Genomic DNA, 6,786 nt, shown 5'->3' on the forward strand with positions numbered 1-6,786 from the left:
CCTTTAAGGGGCGGGTCATCAGAAGTAGCTTCAGGATGAGGACCTTCCGGTCCACAAGTTTGTTCTGGTTCACCTCTTGGTTCTTCTTCTTCTTCAGCGACCGGATCTTCGGGCGTGTTGGTGGTCCGAGCTTTCTTGCTGGGTCTGGCTTTGGCCCTGCAAACAGGATAAAAGAGGATTAACATCCTATTCAAAGGATTTATGACGCATTGAAAGGAAAGGTTCTACAACTTACCCGGCCACAATTTTCAAAGGGGGGAGTTTCGTTGCTGTAGATTCACCAGAAGATGAAGGGGTTGTCACCTGATAATTTGAATCGGACGGATTAAGAGGCTGTCTGAAATAACCTGCCTTGGGGTAAGAATGGTCAAAAGTAGGAGAGACCTCAGACCAGCGCTTCCGAACCGGAGTATCAGGTAAGCCGGCTGAACTGACCTGTTGGCCACTGTGCCAGGTTGTCCGGTGAGCTTCATGCTGCTGAGTCTTCAAAATAAATGTTGGATCCAAGTGAGCAAGAGGATGAGAAAAGCTTACTTTCCGGACTGCTTGGCAGGATTTTTGTGTTGGCATAGAGTCTGAACCGGAGGAAAGGGTAATTACCTCTACATCATCGGCTTGACTAGCTTCTGCGTCCTCCTGAGGAAGATCATTGTTAATGAGATGCATGAAAAGAGAGCCAAGTGAGTCAAGTTCTACCTCAACTTCTGGATCATCAGTATCATCATCAAGCTCCATGTTAATCCGGTCAGCCGTTTTCTGTTTTGACGTCCTTTTACGGCTTTGGTCTTTGGGCGGGATGGCTTGACCACTTTGTCTCCAGTTGGCTTTGCTGCTTTCTCTACGATTTTCCGTTTCCAGAAGGGGTCATCACCCTATATACAAAGAAGAAGGGTTACAGGTTGCATAAGCTAAAAATATTAGAGATGAAGGGGAAGTATAATGCTTACAGTAGGCGGTTTGTTCTTGGCATAGAAGGGACTCAGACCGGTTTGAGTACAGATCAGTTCCGATTCATTCAGAATCTTCTTTACACCTTCAGTAACTTCTTCCTCAGATAATTGGATGTTGCAATGGTGTTGAGGGTCGTCAAACTCACCGGTATATTCACACATTAAACCGGGACGCCGGCTTAGCGGCAAGATACTCCAGGATATCCAACAGTGCACAAAGTCCATGCCTGTTAAACCGTTCGCCATAAAGGCCCGGAGTTTGGCGAGTTGAGGAGCGTATTTCGCCCGTTCTGAAGAGCTTAGGCATTGTGGCATTGGGTGAGTGTTGGATAGTCTGTGTTCACGAAAGCCGGGGAGGGGATTTTCATCTTCACGGGATGTATCTCTGCAGTAAAACCAAGTTTGGTTCCATTCCTTTGGATGGCTGTGCAGTTTGGCATGAGGAAATTCAACCTCCTTCCGTTTTTGAATTGAGACACCCCCAAGTTCAGTTTTGGGGCCGTTTACAAATTCTGTGCGCCGGTTTAAATGAAAGAAGTCCCGGAATAGCTCGGCAGTTGGTTCTTCTTGTAAATATACTTCACAGAAGACCTGGAAGTTGCATAAATTGGAGACCGAGTTGGGACCAATATCTTGCGGATGAAGTTGGAAGCTGGCAAGCACATCTTGATAAAACTTTGACCCTGGCGGTTTGAAGCCACGGCTTATGTGGTCAACAAAGACCACCACCTCGCCCTGCCTTGGGTCGGAGGATTTTTTGTTCCTGGAGCTTTCCATTTAATTCCAGCCTTCTTAGGCAGGGAGCCCATGCTGACCATATCATTCAACTAATCCTCGGTGACCCGGGAACGAGCCCAGTTGCAAGCGGTGAATTGTTTGGCCATTATGAAACGAACAAACTGAAAATGAAAAGCCGGTTTATAAATCCTTGATGATAATATGCAGGATATAATGGAGTAAGGAACGTACTGATATGCAAAATGGTATAAACCGGAAACCAATGCAATCAGGAGTTAAAGATAATACCAGTACAGGAATATTCAGACACTGTTAAACCGGAGTATAGCTATGAAGGTCAAATACTCCTCCAGTTTAGCAGAGGGCTAATGGTATAGATTGCTTATACAAGGTTAAAACCATTTATGTTGGTATGAGGAGAAACAGATTTCACAGAGACATATGACAATTTCGGATCTAAGATAAGACAGAAAGGCAATACAATATCAGAACAAAGGTTTGCACATGCTGTTGAACCAGAGTATAACAATGAAGGTAAAAAAGAGTTTGTCGGTTTACAAGGGGACTAATGGTAGGTGATAGCTTGCTAAGTATAAAGGTAAACCGACTGTGTGATGTGGAAGGTACAGATCTAAGGCAAGTAAGAGAAAACAAGTTTCACAAGATTACTTGAAAGTTTTAGATCTACCGTAAGACGGGGAAAATAAAGAGATTTAGAACTAAAAGGAAAAAGGGTTGGTCCCGAAGCAGTTCATAAAGAAGTAGATCAGTTTCTTTTGCGCATAAGGGTTGGTGGTGGTAACAGAAGGTTGGCCATGGCATGGGACACATTAAGTATAAGGTGGCTAATCATAGACTAAGGAGGAACAGGGAAGAACAGCACCGAAGCCCCGATGAAATTCAAGAACTGCGAAGAACAAAGGAAACCCTAGACAGATCTATAAGGGGGGAAGGGAAAGGACTTACAACGGTTGATGAAGCAACGGAGGAGCGCAACGGCTTTCTATTAACGATCAGGTTGATGCAGCGGCCTTTGTCGAAGCAGAGGAGCAGCTCGGTGATGGCGGCGACGCTCAGAGGCAGAGGAGTCGCGAGGAAGAAGAAGCGAAGGAGACGAAGGGGAAAAATGATAAGGACCCGTGGCCCTATTTATAAGGCGAGGTGATAAAACGACAAGTGCGGGAATCGAGGAGCACAAAAATGGATAATTAATAATGGTGTCGCCTTGATGACTGGATATGCATTAATGAAGGTAATCCTCAGCTTCAACGAATAGATGACGTTAGGGCGGTTTACCATAATCTGGAAGTATGATGTCACAGCTTACAAGATCAAGGTGAAGATATGAGGGAAGATTTTTTCTAAAGTGTAGAAGATTGACATGAACAAGTTCAAACCAATCTGGGGCCTAATGTTGGGAATATTACTACTGGAGGTAAACCGGCCTTATGTAGCTGGGTTGACTACTTGAAGATTGGAAGCCCATGAATATGCAAGGATGATGGTGCTTCATGGAGGTCCAAGTCCCAAAGGCGAGTTAAAGCCTGTAAATGTAAACCGACTTAGTCATGTAACTTGTATTCTAAGATAGGAAGGATAGAGACCGAACTGGATACGTTTATGATCCGGCTTCGGGACTCTGTAACCTGGCGGGCGTCAACCTATGTACATAAAGGGACGACCCGGCAGCGGTTAAGGGACAGACAACAACTCGAGAGCCAGACAAAGCGGATTCGCTCCCTGGCCTTCGAAACCCTAGCAATACCAATCACAACTAGACGTAGGCTTTTACCTTCCTCGAAGGGGCCGAACTAGTATAAAACTCCCCGTGTCCCCTTGTCCGGTTTAACCCCTTTAAGCTAACCCGTAGTGATGGCTCCACGACTAAGTCCTTTCACAAGGACATCTGCCGTGACAAACCCACGACACCTTCAGTATATGCAGTGTGATATTAGCTGCATCTTTGATATGATTTATAGCATGCGTTGCTTCTAATTTGTTGAAATTCCATTTATGATGGGACACTTTTAACTTGGCAGAGTCATATTGGTTGCATATTTCACGTGGTGTCTAGCTTGCATTGCTTCTTATTTGGTGAAATGGTTTCTGCTTAGTTTACACAAACAGTTGTGAATATTTCATGTCGTCCTGTTTTTCGTATTATTCCATCCTGGAATCATGTGTTTGCCTTACATCAATGTAGTGATTGTCAGTCATGCATGAATGAGTTCTGAAGACTGAATTTTATTGCTTTTTCTTGTCGGTTTTACTTGACAATTCAAAATCAATAAAGCGGAAGGAAGTGAGCAAGGCAGCGGATGAAGGTGCTCCTTCGAAATGGAGGGCCTCTACAGATTCTACTCCTCCATCCCCCAAGATGATTTCCAAGACAACACATGCATAGACACTCAGCGTAGCTGTGTTTGTGATGAGCACGTCTCCCCTAGTGCACCATCACAGGTGATCCCTCTAACTTGGCACTGTTATATGTGCTTGCATGTTATGTATGATGTCTAGCTTGTATTGCTTCTAATTTTGTTGAATTTCATCTTCTTACTTTACACATTATACTTGTGACTAAGACACATGTTCCTGTTTCTAGAACATACAATATCTGTCTATCACACCATGTTCTTACATCAAAGTACATTTGTTCTGAAGAACTAAATTGTTATTCGTTTTTCTTGTCAGCTTGACTTAACATGGCACAAAGAAAGAGGAAGCAAGACAGAACGACAGGGAAAGGGAAGCGGAACAATCCTGCAGATTCTGCTGGTACTGATGGTGCAATAGAAGGTCAAAGTCCAGCGGAAAATTGTACCGACAAGGTTTCCCGTGCTACACGAGCTGTAGAACAAGCCAAACAGAAACAAATAGCTGCCACCAAACAAGTAGAGACAACCCTAGTTGTTGCAACACCTTCCACAGTACCACCAGCTGCATGATTTACTCGTTGGTCAACTCAGCTAGTAGCATGTTCCCAAGCTCCCTTGCCACCTGACACTACTTTCGAAGCACTCTTGACACAAGATGAGTTGGCAAGATCAGATGAACTTTGTGAGATTCAACAGCAAGAAGGTAGTTGCTTGAGTCAAGTTACAGTTGCATGCTTCTTTATATGTAGTCTCACAGTTTGATGTACACTAAGACTTCCTATGTTTGTTGTACTAGCACCTAGGCGCAAGAGGAAACAAACATCAGGGATAATGCTCGATAGATTAACTAAATCTAGAGGAGGAAGAATGGAGATCCGTTTTGAGGCGGGTTTAAAAAGGCCATGTGATGCTATAGAGTCAGCCAAGTTAGTATCAGAGGCAGCGGTTGCTGTTAGGTGTCATGTACATATCCTCCCAACATGGATTCAGTACAGGAATGACAAAGACGAAACCCAGCTCAACGCCTTCCTCGACCATTTATCTGTAAGTATGGTTATGTATGGAAACTAGTAATATCGTCTTTCTCTGTCCAATACTTTCTAGGTTGCTGATTATGAGACTCCCATAATTTTCAATAGATGAGGTTCAAGTTGGATAGCCAAGATGATGCAACCAGACAAGCTTGCACCCATGTTTTCAAGTCTGCTCTGCGACTGTATCGGTATAACTTGAGGAAAACTCACTTTGAAGGCAAGGCTAACAGTGAACTTGCCTAAACATCTCCAGTGGAAAATATATCTGATGAAGACTAGAGAGGCCTCGTTAAACACTATTCCGATCCGTAGTATCAGGTACATTATATATATATGTGATCAGATCACATGTTGAAGTCCTATTTACGCAAGTGCCACACAAATCTATCTTCTTGTAGGTGAACTGTTCAAAGAACAAGGCCAACCATACGAAAGTGAAATTCCAACAGACGACAGGATCTCATAGCTATATTGCACACTGTGAGGCTCTTGTAATTAGCTGTTGTTTCACTCTTTTCGTTGTACCATATTATCAGATATATATTGACTTGTTCCAAATGCAGAGGAAAGCCCACAAGGACCAAAAATTACCTGAACCAAATGTTGTGGAAATCTTCAAGGACTGTCATAGCAGCAAGAAGAAGGGCATGACTACACCAGTCAAAGCTGCTGTTGTAAGTCCTTAATCCTCATGTCTTTTAACTACTACTTACTCTGACTTGTGCCTTGAACTGCATGGTTTGCAGCCAATTTCTATTACTCTTTTCAATTTTATACACAATTGTCTTAGCGTATCATTGCACCTTACAAGGTTTAAAAGAGAGGAGTGATGTTCCTTTGATCTTGACTTGTAATCTAGTTCCGTGCTGGACTTGCCCACACAATGTTACAATTGCATGTTTGTCTGTTCTTAGTTGTTTTGTGATATGAATGATGTCATACTATGCTTACCGTATTATAAACTTCGTCTCTTTATCCTTAGCCCTCAATACAATGTGAAGAAATAGACAATACATTAGCGATGGTACATGGTCATATGTTTGGAACCTTGTTTTATTATGTACTTTGCAATAAAATACAACTATTATTTTACATGGGTTCACCAGAATAAGTTCTTTATAAATACCAAAGCTATTTTGTTTGGTTTTGCTGCCTCCTTAATATCTTCTGTTCTGGTACTACTAATGTAAAACCATAACTTTTCAGCGAGCTATGGAAAAAATGGTGGAACCGCCACCTTCTAAAGGTGGCGAGGCAACTATAACCGTAATGCCAGCTCTTGCTGCAGTGGGTCAGTACCTATCCACTAACAGTGCCAAAAGCACATTCCTACGTAATACTGGCTTGGTTGTTAAGGCAATCTCTTCAAAACTGCCTCATGATCAAGATATGCAATCTCAAAACAATGTTGTATCTGCGCTCCAGACACAAGTACATTCCCTAACAGAGACCCTTTGTGAAACAAGGAGAGACATTGTCCGATGTTGTCAAGATATGCATGGTTTTAAAACTAGACTATCAGACATTTGCTATGTTTTTTCAGGAGCCTAGGAGAACTGAAGGCGAAGGTTACGGTGCTCCGTCGGACAATACAACATGAAAACGTAACAGTCAGGTCAAATGAACCGAGCTTCTGAACTTCTGGTGGCGCATTTATTTGCTAGACTGTTAACTTTTATGACAACCTTT

This window comes from Triticum urartu, chromosome 7A (assembly GCF_056163025.1).
Source record: "Triticum urartu cultivar PI428250 chromosome 7A, HENAU_Tu73, whole genome shotgun sequence".
Classification (NCBI taxonomy): domain Eukaryota; kingdom Viridiplantae; phylum Streptophyta; class Magnoliopsida; order Poales; family Poaceae; genus Triticum; species Triticum urartu.